This window comes from Carcharodon carcharias, chromosome 6 (assembly GCF_017639515.1).
Source record: "Carcharodon carcharias isolate sCarCar2 chromosome 6, sCarCar2.pri, whole genome shotgun sequence".
NCBI classification, from domain to species: domain Eukaryota; kingdom Metazoa; phylum Chordata; class Chondrichthyes; order Lamniformes; family Lamnidae; genus Carcharodon; species Carcharodon carcharias.
This window is the reverse complement of record NC_054472.1, coordinates 10,538,844-10,558,421: the sequence shown is the minus strand read 5'-3', so window position 1 is coordinate 10,558,421 and position 19,578 is coordinate 10,538,844. Positions and strand designations below refer to the sequence as shown.

Sequence of the window (19,578 nt, the reverse complement as noted above, 5' to 3'; positions counted from 1 at the left end):
GTCCTAATCATAGGCGCTTCGGTAAGTTGGTGGTTTCTGCAGAAAGCAGCGTTTAGCATGTTTCAAAAGGCTCACGTATAGAATGGTTATAAATGATGCTTGATGGATATATAAAGTGTCACGTAAACTGCTTACGTCTTTGCAAATGATGCACACACATATACGCACAGCCAGAATAATACGCACAAGTTGCATTTTTTTAAAAATATATTACAATACACGGAGCTGGGTGATTGGTTGATCAGGGCTATATGTACACTTACCATAAATCGTAAAAAGATATTTCGTTTCTCTAGAGACAGTTGCATTTTTTTAGTGGAGTGCATTTTTTTTGCTGTTGCAAAGGGGAGTGAATTTGTACAAGCGGTTGTGAGGAGATCAACTGCGCTGTAAGTATAATGTGGAGGAAGGAAATTACATTAAAAGAGAGCTTTATGTTTGTGTATGTATGTTCGTGAGAGAGAGAGAGAGAGAGGAAACTGGATACCGATATTGGTTCCTTTCCCTTCTGGGTTGTGGAGCAGTGCTTATTTTTAATTTGCTCTGAGATTTCTGTTGCAACACTGAGGGGATAGCAAGCAGTGTTTGTGTGTGTGTATATGTCCTTGAATCCTGCGCTTCTCCTTTGCTGTTGTAAATGGACACAGAAAGGCAGAGAGCTGATACAGAAATACACTGTAGTCCAGAACTGGAGCTGAGCTGCTTTGTTACCGCCTCGAGTCTGAAATACGCACAAACACAGAGTGGTCAAGGTAGCAACATCTGGATACGCTTGGAGATTGTAAAATATTTTTTTTTTAAAAAAACAATGTTGCCTTTTCTCAACTTTGCAATTTAAAAAAAAATCCACTGCATTTGGATGGTGGTGGGTTTGAGAGGGAGAAACAATCTGATTCATTCATTGCAATCATGGGGACAATATTGTGCAAAATAAGTTGGACATCCCGTTAATTAATGGCGAACAGATTTTTGATAATGTCCGCATTGATTTTTTTGGAGGGGGCGTCGACCCTTTAAGATTTGCATGCAACAATTCCTCCCCCCCCCCTCCCCTCCCCCCACCATCAAATATACAGCACTGAGTACATGAAATTATTCTCGGAGGGAGCAGTAACCCAGTACTGACAAAGTATAACGTTGGACTTTACTTAGCTTTAAGTTCTGTAACCCGCAGGCTGACCACCTCTTTTGGATGGAAGTTAAGCTTTCACTCTGTTTTATTTATGGTAAGGTATCCCAGTAACTATTCCCAAACTGGGTTCTTTGGCCTGCATGTGAATGAAGAAGTTTAAATAAATGTATCTATTTATAAATAAATGGATGGAGTTCAGTGGGTGTTACTAAACTTTTAGTTTGTTCATCATGTCAGGAGGTGGTAGGGAGAGGCGGGGAAAGAATGCATATTAAATTCCTTTGTATAGTGTAAACAGCATGCATTGTCCTTCAGTGCTGTGTGGGTCATAACAGCTTTAAAAAGAACCTTATACGTGGAGATTTTGCCCCTTTGAGTTATGTCTGAAGAGGCTCATATGTCAGAATGATGCTGTGCGACTTTTTACTTTGGGTCAGTATGGGGGTTTACATGGTGCTTGTTGTCAGATTGGTTCTGAGCCTAAGTGCTTTGAATGCCATTGTGCATTGAATCTTTAAAACAATATTATTTTATATAACAACTGGAACAGATATGCTAAAAGGCATATGTTTCTTGTTCACAGTATACTGGAAGAGGCAAGTTAAACAACGCAATCTGTGTTAATGTGTTGCTGAAACCACTGAATCAAACGGAATGTGGAATAAAACTCAGACATGAAGTTACCAAGCTGACTTCATGCCAATTATGAGATTTAACAGAGATCTAAATTAAACCAAAATCAGCTAAAAACCCAGAGCTTTGTTTGTAAAATCTTCCAGAAATAATTCTCATTCCCATTCATCTGTAGTATTGGGGGAAAATTTGGTATTTACACAAAATATAACCCTCTGCTAATGATCGTTTACTCCGTACGCCATCCCTTACTGAGACTGCTGATTCACACTAGCACAGGATGACTAATAATGACCTGTTGTCTGTCATTCATGATGCAATTCATAGTTATCATCTGTTCAAATACACACAACATTTATCATCCCCACTTCTATAATAACTTACCTCTAAGGATACTGCACAGGCTAGCATTCAGTATTGTAGAATCACAGGATAGTACAGCACAGAGGGAGGTCAGTCAGCCCATCCAGTCTGTGCTGACCCTCTGGAAGAGGAATTGTGTTAGTCCCAATCCTCCTTGACCTTCTCCCATTTCCCTGCAATTGCTCATCTTCAAGTATTTTTTCCAATTCCTTTTGTAAAACTTGTAAAGCCTATTTGTTTTCTGCTGTTATTGAAAAACATGGCAACTGTGTCAGTCGGTAAAGTGATACCAGTCACAAATAAAACAACATAAATATAATTACATAAAATTTGAAATATAATCTCCACCATAGGTTAGCCAATAAGTAGTTGACAGATAATCCAGGAGGTTCCAAGGTTTGAGTGAACTTATATCCCATGAACTTGTTCCAGATTGTGCAAAACACTTTGGGTTTGTTGTGTTGAGGGCTATTTTCATAGAATCATAGAATAGTTAGAGCACAGAAGGAAGCCATTCGGTCCATTGGGTCCGTACTGACTGCAAGAGTAGCTCATCTTACAAGAGCAGGTCAGAGGCTAGGAATCTTGCAGTGAGTACTCACCTCCTGACTCACCAAAGCCTGTCCACCGTCTACAAGGTACAAGTCAGGAGTGCAAGGAAAATTCTCCACTTGCCTGGATGAGTGCAGCTCCAACAAGACTCAAGAAGCTTGACACCATCCAGGACAAAGCAATCCGCTTGATTGGCACCACATCCACAAACATTCACTCCCTCCACCACCGACACACAGTGGCAGAGTGTGTACCATCTATAAGATGCACTGCAGGAATTCACCAAGGCTCCTTCAACAGCACCTTCCAAACTCATGACCTCTGCCATCTAGGAGGACAAGGGTAGCAGATACATGGGAACACCACCACCTGGAAGTTCCCCTCCAAGCCACTCACCATCCTGACTTGGAAGTATATCGGCTGTTCCTTCACTGTCGCTGGGTCAAAATCCTGGAACTCCCTCCCTAACAGCACTGTGGATGTACCTACACCACAGGGACTGCAACTGAAGGCAGCTCACCAGCACCTTCTGAAGGGCAATTAGGGATGGGCAATAAATGCTGGCCTAGCCAGTGACATCCACATCCCACAAACAAATTAAAAAAACTCCCTCACCCTTTCCCCATAGCCCTACAGATTCTTTCTCTTCAGATCCTTATTCAATTCTCTTTTTTGAAAGTCATGTTTGAATCTGTCTCCACCCTATCAGGCAGTGCATTCCAGATCCTAATCACTCACTCTGTAAAAACGCTTTTCCTCATGATGTTGCCATTGGTTCTTTTACCAGTCACCGTAAATTGTGTCCTCTGGTTCTCGATCCCTCCACCAATGAAAACAGTTTTTCCCTATCTACGTCTACTCTGTCCAGGCCCCTCATGATTCTGAACACCTCTATAAAACCTCCTATCAACACAATTCCAGCTTCTCCGATCTGTCCATGTAACTGAAATCGCTCATCCCTGGAACCCTTTTTGCGACTCTTTTCTGCACCCTCTCTAAAGACATCACATTCTTCTTAAAGTGTGGTGCCCAGAATTTAACACAATACTCGTGTTGAGGCCGAAACAGAGTTTTATAAAGGTTTGTCATCACCTCCTTGTTTTTGTACTCTATTCCCCTATTTATAAAGACCAGAATCCCATATGCCTTTTTAACCATTTGCTTAACCTGCCCTGCCCAGTTTCAATAATTTGTGTACATAAACCCCCAGGTCTCCCTGTTCAAATAGGAGCAGGAGTAGGTCATTCGGCCCTTTGAGCCTACTCCGCCATTCAATATGATCATGGCTGATCCTCTATCTCAACGCCGCACTCCCCCTCTCTCCCCATACCCCTTGATGCCATTAGAGTCTAGCAATCTTACCTAGTTCTTTCTTAAGTATATGCAGTGACTTGGCCTCCACAGCCCTCTACGGTAGAGAATTCCACTGGTTCACCACCCTCTGAGTGAAGAAATTTCTCCTCATCTCAGTCCTAATTGGCCTACCTCGTATCCTGAGATTGTGACCCTTTGCTCTAGACCCCCCCCAACCAGAGGAAACATCATCCCTGCATCCAGTCTGGCCCGCCCTGTCAAAATTTTATACGTTTCAATGAGATCATTAATTTATATCAAGAAAAACAGTGGTCCTGGTATTGACACCCGCCCCCCCAGGCCAAATGGCCTACTCAAGCTCCTATTTCTTATAATCTTGTAAGTGATGTTAATTTTGTCCAGGATTATCATTTCCAAAAGATTTCCACCGCTGAGGTTAAACTGACTGGTCTGCATTTGCTTTTTATGTGATTGGCATTGATTGAATAATGAACTAGTAAGTTTTAATGACAAAGAACATTTTTATGTGATGCATTTCAGAGCACCCCACAGTGTTACACACCCAGTGAAATACTTTTGAAGTGTGTAATCGTCGTAATGTATGGAAGAGAGTGGCCAACTTATGCAAAGCAAGGTCCCAAAAGCAGCACTGAATTTGTTTTAGTGATGGTGGAGGGATAAATCTTCACCAGGATACCCCAAGAGGATTCTCCTTCTCTTCAAAATAGTGACATGGGATCTTTCATGTCCACCTCAGCCAAAGGCTCAGTTGGTGGCATGGTTGCCTCAGTTGTGGGTTTAGATCACTATCCAGGGCTTGAGCACAAAAATGAAGACAGGCGTTGCGGTACTGTATTGTCAGAGGTGAGACCTTAAACAGAGGCCTCAGCTGCCCTCTCGGGTGGATGTAAAAGGTTCCATGGCACTGTTTCGAAGAAGAGCAGGAGCATTCACCACGGTGCCATGGACAATATTGATCCCTCGATCAACATCATGAGAAACAGATGATCTTATCACCATCACTTTGCTGTTTGTGGGGTTTTGCCTAGTGCAGTTGCATTTCCTACATTGACAACAGTGACTACACTTTAAAAATTACCTCATTGGCTGTAAGGCACTTTGAGATGTCCAGTGGTGATGAAAAGTGTGACCATGGCTGCAAGTCTTTTTTCAGAGCGCAGGCGGGGCCTCAGTTTAATGTCTCATCTGAGGGATGGCTCCTGTGACACTCCCTCGATGTTACAGTGAAGTGTCAGCCTTGATTATGCTCACAAATCTCTGGCGTGGGCATGAATCTCTGCAGCAGAGACGAGAGCAGATACAAAAATACTCCCCTAGCTTGACAACAGCATGCTCTTTGCTCCTAACTTGGCACATTCTGGAGTGTCTAGTCTTTCTAATGTCTGTGGTGTGCGAATAATGATAATGCATTACAACAATATCTTGTATTTATATAGCCCTTGTAACGTAGTAAAAGGATCCAAGGAGCTTCATGAGACTGTTATGAAACAAAATCTGACACAAAGCCATTAAGGCAAATGACCAAAAGCTTGGTCAAAGGGGTAAGTTTGAAGAAGTTCCTTAAAGGAGGTAGAGGAGTTTATGGAGGAAATTCCAGAGTTAGGACCCAGACCACTGAAGACATGACTGCCAAAGGTGGAGTAATTGAAATCAGTGAAGTTCAAGAGGCCAGAATTAGATAAGCGCAGTTATCTCAAGAGGGTGTGGGACTGGAGTAGATTGGAGAAGTAGCATGGGGTGAAACCAGGAAGGAATTTGAAAACAAAGATACGCATTCCAATATGAAGGTGTTGATTAAATGGGAGCTAGTGTAGTTTTTGCTCCCTCTTGTGCTTACTTAAATGCTCCTTAAATGAATCTATACTTTTTGTCTGAACTGCCCCAACTGATAGTGAAGTCCACATTTTAACCACTCTCTAGGTAAGCATTCCCTGAATTCCTGACTGGATTTATTAGTGCCCATCATATAAGGCCCCTAGTTTTGATCTCCCCCACAAGTAGAAACACCTATTCTATGTCTACCCCATCAAACCCTTTCATTACCTTAAAGACCCCTTTCGGGTTACCCCTCAGCCTTCTCTTTGCTAGAGAAAAGAGCCCTGGCTTGCTGAGCCTTTGTTGATCAATATAACCTCTCAGTTCCAGTAACATCCTCATAAATCTGCATTGCACTGTTGCCAGTCCCTCTATAATCCTTTCTTACATTATGGAGATTGGAATAATGAAGGTCGCACTATATATGCTTGCAGTGGCTTGCATTTAGTGTTTGTTTAGCAATGTGGAGATTTGGTGGGAAAAGGCTGCATCATCAAATCTTGCTCTTGCCTCTCTATGGTACTAGAAACTACAAATCATTTACTTCCAGTTTGAAGTTGAGTCTTAATAAATCTGGAACTAATTGCTCATTCTTTGTACACTTTAATTCATGTTGTCATGATTTAGTAGATGCGAACATACGTATTAGAAGCAGGAGGAGACCACTGGAGCCTGCTCCACCATTCAGTAAGATCATTGTGATCTGACTGTAACCTCAGCTCCACATTCCGCCTGCCCCCGATAACTCTTCACCCCCTTGCTTCTGTCTTAGCTGTGCCTTAAAAATATTCAAAGGTTCTTCTTCCACTGCCTTTTGAGGAAGAGTGCTCCAAAGACCCTCTTTGGGAAAAATTTCTCCTCATCTCTGTCTTAAATGGACGAGCCCTTATTTTTATACCATGACCCCTAGTTCTAGATTCTCCCACAAGAGGAAACATCCTTCCTGCATCTACCCTGTCAAGACCCCTCAGGATCTTACGGGCTGAATTTTCTGTTTGGCGAGGGGGTGGAGCAGCTGTGGGTGGGTGTGGACCTGATCGCCACCCACGATTGGGTCCGTGCCACCATTTTACGCGGGCAGGCCAATAAGAGCTGTCCAACATAATGCCCGACTCCTGAGGATTGCGGGAGTGGGCGGGCAGCAGTGGGAGTGCATTGTCCGCCAGGCCCAATGGCGACTCTGCGGCCTGTTTATCTGAAGCTCTGGCAGCCTTTGCAAGGTTGCTGACAATGGCAAGTGGAAGAGCCCACTAGAGAGCTCTGGTGAACAGGCCAGTCCAGAGGGTAGGGCAGCGGAGCAGGCCAGGCCGGAGGTAGGGCAGTGGGACAGGCCAGGCCGGAGGGTAGGACAGTGGGACAGGCCAGGCTGGAGGGTAGCGTAGCAGAGTAGGCCAGGCCGGAGGATAGGGCAGCAGAGTAGGCCAGGCCGGAGGGTAGGGCAGCAGAGTAGGCCAGGCCGGAGGATAAGGCAGCAGTGTAGGCCAGGCCGGAAGATAGGGCAGTAGAGTAGGCCAGGCCGGAGGGTAGGGCAGCAGAGTAGGCCAGGCCGGAGGGTAGGGCAGCAGTGTAGGCCAGGCCGGAGGATAGGGCAGCAGAGTAGGCCAGGCCGGAGGGTAGGGCAGCAGTGTAGGCCAGGCCGGAGGATAGGGCAGCAGAGTAGGCCAGGCCGGAGGATAGGGCAGCAGAGTAGGCCAGGCCGGAGGGTAGGGCAGCAGAGTAGGCCAGGCCAGAGGATAGGGCAGCAGAGTAGGCCAGGTCAGAGGATAGGGCAGCAGAGTAGGCCAGGTCAGAGGATAGGGCAGCAGAGTAGGCCAGGCTGGAGGATAGGGCAGCAGAGTAGGCCAGGTCAGAGGATAGGGCAGCAGAGTAGGCCAGGCCGGAGGGTAGGGCAGCAGAGTAGGCCAGGCCGGAGGGTAGGGTAGCAGAGTAGGCCAGGCCGGAGGGAAGGGCAGCGGAGTAGGCCAGGCCGGAGGGTAGGGCGGGGGGCTAGTGTGCCCCTTGTTTTTGGGATGATTACCTTGCTGCCCTCCTCAATGAGGGCCTGGGAGGAGGTGGCGGAGGTGGTGAGCTCCCGTGACATGGCGCGGTACACCTGGATCCAGTGTTGCAAGCCCTTCAACAAGGTGCGTGCCATGTTGGCATTGGTCATGTAACCCAGCAGGTCGGCTTACACCCTGCTTCCCACCACACCCCCGACGTCTGAGTGTAGTGACTGCATCGAATCATTGGTGGCATTTGTCCTTTGCTGGGTGGGCAAGCAGATACTGCCCTTGCTGAGGTCGGCCTGAGAGGGTGGTGAGGAGATGTGTTTTGCCCCTGCAGCATGTGTCACTGAGTCCCACATGACTGGTTTGGGGGTAACCTGGAGGAGCTGCACCTGGGCGCCAGGTCAGGGTGATGAATGCTGGGAGGGGAGCTTCAAGGTGGCGTGGCAACAAACCATCTGCTGCCCTCTGCACTCCATGTGCTTGTGCCTCCTTGCTGTGGAAGGCTATACTGTGTGGCGCCTAATGTGATGTCAGCAGCATGTGGTCAAGGGGGATGGGGGTGGGGGTTGGGGAACAGGCCTTTGTGTGAGTTTCGGCAGCAGTGGGGTGAGGAGGCTCTGGAGCCCTGATGTGTCCCACTCTGGTTGGGGTGTGCCGTGCGCAAAGAGAGTCCATGTGCAATTTACACTAATCAATGCTCATCTCTCAGTTTCAGGAGAAGAATGCACATAACACGGCAGAGCGTGTGAGGACTGTCGGTGGCCAGGTGCAGATCACCATTCTCAGCTCCTTCGAGCAGGAGGCCCTGGATCTGGAGAGATGCCATGCGCCAAGGTCCACTGTTGTCGGTGAGGCTGGGGTGCTGATTTAATTTTGCAACATGGCGTGACCATTGGCTATGGAAGGATGAGCACATAATGATCCGGGGGACAGGGATGGACATTGACATTGTCTCCACGTTAACTGATCCAATGTCCTTGTTCTTCCTTTCAGCATCAGCAGAACAGGGCTGGGAGGAGGAGCAGCAGATGCCCCCTCTCATACCTGAGCGCCCTGAAGTCTCACCAGCGTCACACCATCTCAGCCAGGCAGGCACCAGCGCAGATACTAGCACCTCAGTGGGAATTTGAACATGGGCTAGAGTCCCAGGGCACAGTGGTGAGGGCACTTCACAGTCACTGGAGGAGCTGGCAGAGACAGAGAGTGCCCATGACGCCAGCAGTTGCAGAACTGCAGGGGACCAGGCACATGCTCAGTCGGTGGCTGATGATGTGCCTCTGGAGTTGTCCGCAACGCAGCAGGGGCAGGAAACGCGGACTGGGTGTGTGGGAGCATCTGGGGGAGATATGAGGCTATGCTTGGCCTGGTCTCCGTGGTGGAGGAGTCTACATGGACCATCGCCGAAGCAATGATCCTCAAGGCTGAGCGCCATGCGTCCTCCATGGAGAGAGTGGCGACTCTCGTGGAGAGGCTCCTCCAGGAGACCCCTTCAGGGCTTCCTGGGGATGCGCTTGGACCAGCAAGCCCTCACATCGGTATTGACCTCAGCTGGTCAGTGCCAGTGTGGGAGATGGCCTGTGCATCAAGTTTCCCAGCTCAGTGCCCATCCATCCACGGTGAGCAGGGAGGTCCGAAGCGACCTCATGTCGGTGCCACAGGTGGCGTCTCTGTGGGCTCCTTTCGGGGCGGTCCAGATGAGGCCAGCAGCTCCTCCGCCCCTCTCCCAGTGACCATTGCATCTGGTGAGGCTGTGACAACTGGAGAGATGCCAGCTGTGGAACTGGCAGCTCCCTCCCAGGCGGGCCCAGCACAGGCTCCATGGGCCAGAGAACACCCGCCAAGGTCATCGAGGCCAACAGGACAGCAGAGTCAGCAGGCTGGCACAGATGCCACTCCCAGCGATGGGGCAGCACCAAGACGTGGCACCTGTAAAGGAAAGCATAAGGCACCTTAGGCACACCACGGGTTTCTCACTGGTGCTTTTGTGTTGGCCCGAGATGAGGTCTTTTTGATTTGCTTGGTTTGGTAACACTGTTGTCTTTTTTTTGAAATAAGTTGGTTTGCTTGACAGAATAAATTCAAAAACGTCACCATGGCTGAGGGTGCCTCTTCTGCAGGTGGATGGTTTCCAAAACTGTAACAAGTGCTTTGTTGGACATTCAGCTTGATTAACAAGGCCCTTAGTGACTGTTCCTAATGCGACAGATTTTGCACTTAGGTATCGAGTATGGAGCCTACAGCCCAGGCTTGTCCTGGAGGTCCATCTGTGGTATGCTAGCTGAAGGTTCATTGGATTAAAGCCTCCCAAGTGTCCCTGCCTCTCTGGAGTATGCCCGGGTCAGCATCTACCCCCTCAGCATTTCCCTGTGCATGCTCATCCTCGGACTCACTGCTGGACTCATCGTGTGCAGCTGCAGCCACTGTGTTGACGTCTTCATCATCCACTGCATCCCCCCTTTCCAGTGCAAGATTGTGGAGCGTGCAGCATGCAACCACTATCACCGAGACATGATCCGGGGGGTACTGGAGTGCATCTCCTGAACGGTCCAGGCATTGAAAGCCCGCCCCCACATGCCAAAGGGAAAATTCTGCCCTTTTTGTTTCAATCAAGTCACCTTTACTCACACCAGAGGTGAAATCAAGTCTTGGAGTCCACTAAGGTGCAATTTTAAAAAAGTCTTGACTTTAAGGATTGCCTTAAAAAGCACCAAAAACATCTAGAAAAAGAGAAAGGACCAATCATGAGCAGAGTGACCACAAAGCTTTGTATTCTGGCATTTATATGGTGTGCAAGTTGGAAATGGAACGTTTACCATTTCAGAGAATTTTATTCTGTCCTTGCTTTGCTCTTGCTGGTCATTAGTTGGGTTGCTCACACCGTCCGGGATAGCATCTACCTCATGTCATATTATAAATCCACACTCCCCAGCAGCAAGAAGCTACATGGTGGGATGGCTGGTTTGGCTCCTTCTGCACGGTTATGCCAGTTGGCTAGATGGGTAGTGTGTAATGCCAACAGCGTAGATTCAATCCCTGTACTTGTGGTGGCAGTTCATGGGGGCCCTGCCTCCTCGTCTGGCCCAATGCTTGAGGAGTGGTGCCCCTCAAGCGATACATGACCAATTCTCTTTCTCTCTCTCTAATGGAAAGAGATGCCTGTTATCTTTTGTAGACTATGGCAAATTACCTTACCTCTCTACAGCTGACACCCTCAAAGGAGTAAATCTTGTGCCTTAAAAAAAATAGCTGAGATTCAGTGTCATTAATAAAGGCTTTTAAAGAAAAAGCTCAAAAATCTGAAATAATGGCGGCAAGGAAAATAGGAAAGGTGCATCAGACTGAAAAACAGACGAGAGAGGAAAAATTGACAATCATCTCAGACAGATTCCTTCATCAGAAACAGAGATCTTTTCATTTCCTCATAGATGAACAAAGATGTACATTTGCACTGTGGTGTATTGTGCTTATTTTATATACCCCCTTGCCTTATTGACACTTTTTGCCTAATTCTTTAATTGTTTTAAAAATAATCATAATGATTTTATTGAGCCACTGGAGCGTACTCCATTTCAGTTTTTAATAAGAAACCTATTGCAGTGTGCGGTTCGAAATTGGATTACGAGTTGTTCTAGATTTCAGTAGAAAGTTCATCTATTCGGTCCCAGAGCACATCTCTACATTGAAGTTATTGGTTGGTGAGACTGTACTAGTCTCCCAGCGCTACTAACTGAAGACAGACGTTATCGAGGACCCAAGAAATCTTGTTCGTAATGTGACACCATCAGATTTGCAGACCTCAATGAACCCTCCTATTTGTGTAATTTAGAAAAAAGGTTGTGTTAAAATAGAAAAGCTGACTTGCATTAAAATGGGTTACATGAAGGTTGTGCTTCATAGTAAAAGAAACCATTAGCATTGATTCAGGTTTTCTGATGGAAATGTTAGTTTAATATTTCTTAGAAAATTTATTGTCCTGAATTTTGCACAATTTTATAAATACTCAAATTGATTGGGCTTATTGTCCTAAAGAGCAGAAATAAAATATAATTTGGGTTTGAGATATGGATGCACATGTTTCTTTTAGTGAGGAGAGTGTATGCTTGAATGGGAATGCTAGCTAGTCCGTCTGAAAGCATTTTAGTACATGAGGTGCAGTAATACCTCAAAAAAAAGGAACGAGTTGTTTTAGAAGTTTTGTAGTGCAGCGATTTAAGGACTCTGATATTACTTTGTTCAAATATTCTTTGGCAATTAAGCAACAACATTTCTTAAGTAGTGAGTAAGGTGCCTTTTCCTGTGAGATTAGCCAACTTCTAACAAAATCATGGAAATGCGCCATTATAAGGTGTACTCATCCATTGGAACTGGAGTGATTGTGCAGTTAAAATGATACTGACTCAGTTCATTGCAACATAGGAAAAGGAGAAGGCCATTCAGCCCCTTGAGCCTGTTCCATCATTCACTGGGATCACATCTGATCTAATCGTGCATGAATCACTGAAAGCTAGTATGCAGGTAGAGCAGCTAATAAGGAAAGCAGATGGAATTTTGGCATTTATTTCTAAAGGAATAGAGTATCGAAATCGGGAAGTGTTGTTGCAACTGTACAAGGCATTGGTGAGACCACACCTGGACTACTGTGCACAGTTTTGGACCCCTTGAGGAAGGGTGTAGTTGCGCTGGAGGCGGTTCAGAGGAGGTTCACTAGATTGATCCCAGAGATGCGGGGCTTGTCTTATGAGGAGAGATTGAGCAGTTTAGGCCTATACTCGCTATAATTTAGAAGGATGATAGGAGATCTAATTGAGGTATATAAGATGCTAAAGGGAATAGACAAAGTAGACGTGGAGTGGATGTTTCCCCTTGTGCGGCATTCTAGAATGAGAGGCCATAGTTTTAGGCTAAGGGGTGGGAGATATAAATCAGAGATGAGGAGGAATTACTTTTCTTAAAGGGTCGTGAATCTGTGGAATTCACTACCTCAGAGTGCAATGGATGCCGGGATGCTGAATAAATGTAAGGAGGAGATAGACAGATTTTTAATTAGTAACAGGTTGAAAGGTTATGGGGAGAGGGTGGGAAATTGGAGTTGAGGCTGAAATGAGATCAGCCATGATCGTATTGAATGGCGGGGCAGGCTCGAGGGGATGAATTGCCTACTCCTGCTCCTAGTTCTTATGTTGTTTACTCCATCTACCCGCCTTTGTTCCATAACTCTTCATACCCTTGTCAGCAAAGAAACTGCTGAACTCAAGATTTAAAATTATTAATTGACCTACTCCTTTTTTGAGGGAGAGAGATTCATACTTCCACTACCCTTTGAAGAAGTGTTTCCTAACTTCTCTCCTTAATGGCCTGCCTCTGATTTTAAGGTTATGTCTCCTTATCCTAGTCTTGCCTACCCGCGGAATAAAGTTTCTCGCTATCTACCCTATAGATACCTTTCAAAGTGCTAAAAACTTCAGTCAAATAACCCTTAACCTATATTCCAATAAATATAAACCTTGTTTATGAAAGCTTTGCTCGTTATCTAATCCTTAAGATGCCTGGTAACTTTCTGGTGAATCTGCACTTCCAACACTGTTACATTCTTTCTAAGATCCCAACCCTTTTCAGCAGTACACCACTGCTGGAAACCTCAGGTATTTATGCCGATTGAGGTCCTGTCATGTCAAAACTTGCCCAGTGCAGTTTTAATGAGGGTCTCAGCTTTCCCCACTGGGCAGTTTCTTTATGGACAAAGGCTCTTCCTTTACTGTGAGCACATGTGGAAAAACATAGAATAACAAATCTCACAGTGTATGACAATCAATGACTTCAATCTAATTGAAGAAGAATGCAGTGACCTCCCCAGAGTTGGTAAGGTAAGAATCTTACCTCTCAATGGCAGAGAAGGCTCGAGGGGATCAATTGTCCTCACAACTGTACTAACCCTCGCCTTACTACTCACAGCTTTCCACTCCCCCACATCCCTTTATCACTCCGACCATTAGTGCTCCACATGCCGGTCCACCTCCACCTGCACTGTTGGAGGTGCCATCTTTCGGATGAGACGTTAAACCGAGGTCTCTGCTGCCCTTTGCTCATTCGGAGAGCAGGCACAGACATGGTGGGCTGAATGGCCTCTTGTGCTGTAACAATTCTGTGAACCACACTCCTATCTATCACAGAGCTGGAAGGTTACTGCATCGAACAGAAAAGATCAGGGTTTGTTCCCTGGCCTGTGTGGCGTTAGCGAGTCTTTGCCAATGAGTCACTGGAAGATTTATCCATGCATACCAAAGTTATGAAGGGATTCTCTATCGATGAACTGATGATTTGTCCCAAGTATCCCAGAGAGGAATTCAATGCCTGTGAAGTGTACCATTGCAGAAGCTTGTCCTCTTTCCACTGTGCAAAAATGTGCAGAATTCCAACCCTATCAGCATCCTGGACTTGCTGGAATTGTGGAGTTGGGAAACACAGAGTATTTTTCCTATTCAACAGTTTTGGTTGGAATTCAGCACATTTTTGCATAGTGGAAAGAGGACAATCTCCTGCAGCGGTACACTTCACAGGCATTGATTTCCTCTCTGGGATATTTGAGAGAAATCACTGGTTCACTGATAAAGAATCCCTTCACAATTTTGGTATGCATGGATAGATTTCATATGTCTTTCGGATGAGACATTAAACTGAGACTCCGTCTGCCCTCTCAGATGGATGTAAAAAATCCCACTGGACTATTTTGAAGAAGATCAGGGGAGTTTGCCCTGGTGACTTGACCAATATTCATCCCTTAATCAACATCACTAAAAACTGACGATCTGGGTCATTATCACAAGGCTGTTTATGGGAGCTTGCTGTGTGCAAATTGGCTAACACATTCCCAACATTACAACAGTAATTATTTGCTGTGAAGTGCTTTGAGAGGCCCAGAGGTTGTGAAAGGTGCTATATAAATGCAAGTCTTTCTTTTTTCTCTCATGTGCTTGGAGGCCCCGCCTTCAAACTAATTAGAGAATTAAAATAAAAAATGGCAAATTAGAATCTGCAGAGTGGGTGTGTTCCTGATTTATTTGAAATTTTAGTCATTTTACTCTAATGATAGTAATTTTAATGGTATTTGAGGAAATCAGAACAAGAATATTGCATTTCTCAAAATTGCAGCTACAATTTCATCCCTCTGGGTTTTCATGGAAATGATCTAAACAAATGTCCAAAGCTGACTCATTCTGTTAAAAAGATTTATCAAATTTCAATACAGTTGATGCCCCCAACAGTGTCTGATGTTACCACGTAGGCGATAAAAATGAATGTTTTTCTTTATTCATTCACAGGATGTGGGCTTCACTGGCTGGGCCAGCATTTATTGCCCATCCCTAGTTGCCCTTGAGAAGGTGGTGCTGAGCTGCCTTCTTGAACTGCCGCAGTCTTTGTGGTGTAGGTACACCCACAGTGCTGTTAGGGAGGGAGTTCCAGGATTTTGACCCAGCGACAGTGAAGGAACAGCGATTTATTTCCGAGTCAGGATGGTGAGTGGCTTGGAGGGGAACTTCCAGGTGGTGACGTTCCCATATGTATGCTGCCCTTATCCTTTTAGATGGTAGCAATCGTGGATTTAGAAGGTGCTGTTTAAGGAGCTTGATGAGTTCCTACAGTGCATCTTGTAGACAGTATACACTGCTGCCACTGTGCGTCAGTGGTGGTGGGAGTGAATGTTTGTGGATGGGGTGCCAATCAAGCAGGCTGCTTTATCCTGGATGATGTCGAGCTTCTTGAGTGTTGTGGGAGCTGCACTCATCCAGGCAAGTGGAGAGTATTCCATCACACTCCTGACTTGTGCCTTGTAGCTGGTGGACAGGCTTTGGTGAGTCAGGAGGTGAGTTACATGTCACAAGATTCCTAGCCTCTGACCTGCTCTTGTAGTTCTAGTATTTATATGGCTAATTCAGTTCAGTTTCTGGTCAGTGGTAATCTCCAGGATGTTGATAGCGGGGGATTCAGTGATGGTAATGCCATTGAATGTCATGGGGTGATGGTTAGATTCTCCCTTGTTGGAGATGGTCATTGTTTGGCACTTGTGTGGCATGAATGTTATTTGCCACTTGTCTGCCCAAGCCTGGATATTGTGCTGGCCTTACTGCATTTGGACATGGACTGCTTCAGTGTCTGAGGAGTTGTGAATGATGCTGAACATTGTGCAATCATCAGCGAACATCCCCACTTCTGACCTTATGATGGAAGGAAGGTCATTGATGAAGCAGCTGAAGATGGTTGGGCCTAGGACACTACCCTGAGGAACTCCTGCAGTGATGTCCTGGAGCTGAGATGATTGACCTCCAACAACCGCAACCATCTTCCTTTATGCTAGGCATGACTCCAACCGGTGGAGATTTTTTTTCCCCTGATTCCCACTGACTCCCAGTTTTGCTAGTGCTTCTTGATGCCACACTCGGTCAAATGCTGCCTTGAGGTCAAGGGCAGTCACTCTCACCTCACCTTGGGAGTTCTGCTCTTTTGTCCATGTTTGAACCAAGGCTGTAATGAGGTCAGGAGCTGAGTGCCCTGGTGGAACCCAAACTGAGGATCAGTGAGCAGGTTATTGCTAAGCAAGTGATAGATCTGTTGATGAGCCCTTTCATTTTTTTACTGATGATCGAGAGTAGACTGATGGCCGGGTTGGATTTGTCCTGCTTTTTGTGTACAGGACATAGCTGGGCAATTTTCCACATTTCTGAGTAGATGCCAGTGTTGTAGCTGTACTGGAACAGCTTGGCTAGGGGTGCAGCAAGTTCTGGAGCACAAGTCTTCAGTATTATTGCTGATATATTGTCAGGGCACACAGCCTTTGCAGTATCCAGTGCTTTCAGCCATTTTGGAGTGAATCAAATTGGCTGAAGACTGGTATCTGTGATGCTGGGGACCTCAGGAGGAGGCCGAGATGGATCATCCACTCTGGCTGAAGGTTTTTGCAAATGCTTCAGCTTTATCTATTGCACTGATGTGCTGGGCTCCCCTATCATTTAGGATGGGGATATTTGTGGAGCCTTCTCCTCCAGCGAGTTGTTTAGTTATCCACCACCATTTATGACTAGATGCGGCAGGACTGCAGAACTCAGATCTGATCTGTTGGATGTGGGATCGCATAGTTCTGTTTATCGCATGCTGCCTATGCTGTTTGGCGTGCAAGTAGTCCAGTGTTATAGATTCACCAGGTTGACACCTCATTTTTAGGTATGACTGATGCTACTCCTGGCATACCCTCCTGAACTCTTCATTGAACCAGGGGTTGATCCTCTAGCTTGATGGTAATGGTAGAGTGGGGGATATGTCAGGCCATGAGGCTACAGGTTGTGTTTGAGTGCAATTCTGCTGCTGATGATGGCCCACAGCACCTCATGGATGCCCAGCCTTGAGTTTCTAGATCTATTCAAAATCTATCCCACTCAGCACGGTGGTAGTGCCACATAACACAATGGAGGGTATCCTCAGTGTGAAGAAGGGACTTTGTCTCCACAAGGACTGTGCGGTGGTCACTACAACTGATACTGTCATGGACAGATGTGTTATGACACAGCAGATGGTAAATGCTGAGCTGTTCAAATCCCAGAGGGAAAATTGAAACAACTGTCACAACTAATTTTCAATTTGCATCATTGAGATGGGGGCTTTGAATTCAGTAATGATAAGAGCACCAAGTCTTAAGAGGTTTTTATTCAACTAAATTAAACATATATGTCTACAAACTACAAACTACAATAACTTATAAATCCTCAAGTTAATCTGATTCCCAGTTGTTACACCCTCGTTAAGGCAACAGTAAAACACGTAGTGCAGAGTTTTGCCCTTTTGTTGGGGAGGGCAGGCTCAGGAGCAGCCCTGAAAGCGACCATTGCCCGCGATCGGGGGCCCAACCACGATTCACTCTGGTGGGTCACTTAAGGCCCACCCAGCCTGAAACACATGCTGCAGCACTCAGTACCGCCTGTGCGCGGGGGCGAGTGTGGAACTTCACACAGGCGCACGGGTGGGCACAGGAGCTGCCGCAGGGAGATGAGTTTTGAAAATAAAAAATGAAAGATTTTTAAAATGTTAAAAACATGTTCCCCCCTCCCCTCATGAGACTTTGTCACATGAGCAGGGGACATGTTATGAATGAAATTAAATTCAAACATATTTTCTTAATTTTTGTTTGGTGTTGGAAACCTCATCCCGCCCGTGGATGAGGTTTCCTGAAAAAATCCAAAGTCATGAGCAGTGAAAAATTGAACTTAATGATTACTTTAATGGCCGTAGTAGGCCTGTTAATTGTCAGCAGGCGTGCTGCCAACTCCCCCCACCTGCCCAGCAACCAAGATATCACACAAGTGCGCGATGACCTCGGGACACTTGCCTGATGTCATCACGTGTCATTTTACACTCGTTCGGGTCAGGCACACACCCCCCTGATGTGCGCAATATTCTGCTCATAGATTTTAAGACACCCAGGCAAAGTAAACGATACCCTGAACAGTCGGACTCAAAGTGAGTTCTCTTAACTTCAGTCCCTTGAGGCAGCAGTTTGGTACATACAGGCTGAAGGCTTTTCGCACTTGTTGAATCTTAGACTGCCTTCCCTTACACACAGCCTTCCCTCCTTTATACATATTTTCCCTTTGAATGCAAGTTCCCATTGTTTCACTATGTCTTTGGACTTTACTCTTCTAATAATAAAAATCTCTCATAGTACTAAGTTTACCAGTAATCTTTGGTAATAATAAGCACACTGTTTCTTAACTTCACCTGGCTAAGTGACACATTTCTCTCCTCCTTTGAAAGAGTTCAATCTGGTTTATTTAAAAATGCAAATGTCCTTTTACCCCGATGTCTACCTACTTAATGTTTCAAACCTGGCTCAGCTCCGAAAACGTCAAAGCCTTCAGACCAGCTGCCTTTAATCGAATTAAGCCTCTCTTTCTCTCTCACACACACACATTCACAGATACCACTATTTTACAATAAATTCCAGTAACATTATGGGAATTATTATATCTTCCTGACAGATGAATCTGCGGCAGGCAGGTTGGTGAGGATGAGGTCAAGTATGTTTTTCCCTCTTGTTGGTTCCCTCAACACCTGTCGCAGACCTAGTCCAGCAGCTATGTCCTTTCGGACTCGGCCAGCTCGGTCAGTAGTGGTGACCGAGCCACACTCCTTAGTGATGGACATTGAAGTCCCCCATCCAAAGTACATTCTATTTTGCCACCCTCAGTGTTTCCTCCAAGTATGCAGTACAGCAAGTAATTATGAAAGCTAATAATAAGCTGTTATCATTTATTGCGAGGGGAATTGAATACCAAATAAGGAGGTTATGTTTCAGTTGTACAGGGCACTGATGAGACCACATCTGGAGTACTGTGTACAGTACTGGTCATCTTATTTAAGGAAGGATGTAAACATGTTAGAAGCAGTTCAGAGAAGGTTTACTAGACTAATACCGGGAATGGACAGGTTGTCTTATGAGGAAAGGCTGGACAGGTTAGACTTGTATCCACTGGAGTTTAGAAGAGTGAGAGGTGACTTGATTAAAACTTTTAAGATCCTGAGGGGTCTTGATAAAGTGGATTTGGAGACGATGTTTCCTCTTGTGGGAGAATCTAGAACAAGGGGTCATGGCTTCAAAATAAAGATTCATTCATTTAAGACGGAGATTAGGAGAATATTTTTTCTCTCAGAGCGTTGTGAGTCTTTGGAGTTTTTGAATATTTGTCAGTCAGAGCTAGATAGAAAACAAAAACA

The 19,578-nt window shown here is 45.7% G+C and overlaps 1 protein-coding gene across 2 annotated transcripts in view; it reads left to right on the top strand.

Annotated features, from left to right (window-relative positions):
• The first annotated feature begins 284 nt into the window (after positions 1-284).
• znf516 (zinc finger protein 516) overlaps positions 285-19,578 on the top strand; it is a 168,673-nt gene continuing 149,379 nt past the window's right edge. For both annotated transcript variants that reach the window (XM_041189148.1, XM_041189146.1), the window contains exon 1: positions 285-389. The gene's annotated coding sequence lies outside the window, so the exon portion shown is untranslated. The remainder of the gene's footprint in view (positions 390-19,578) is intronic.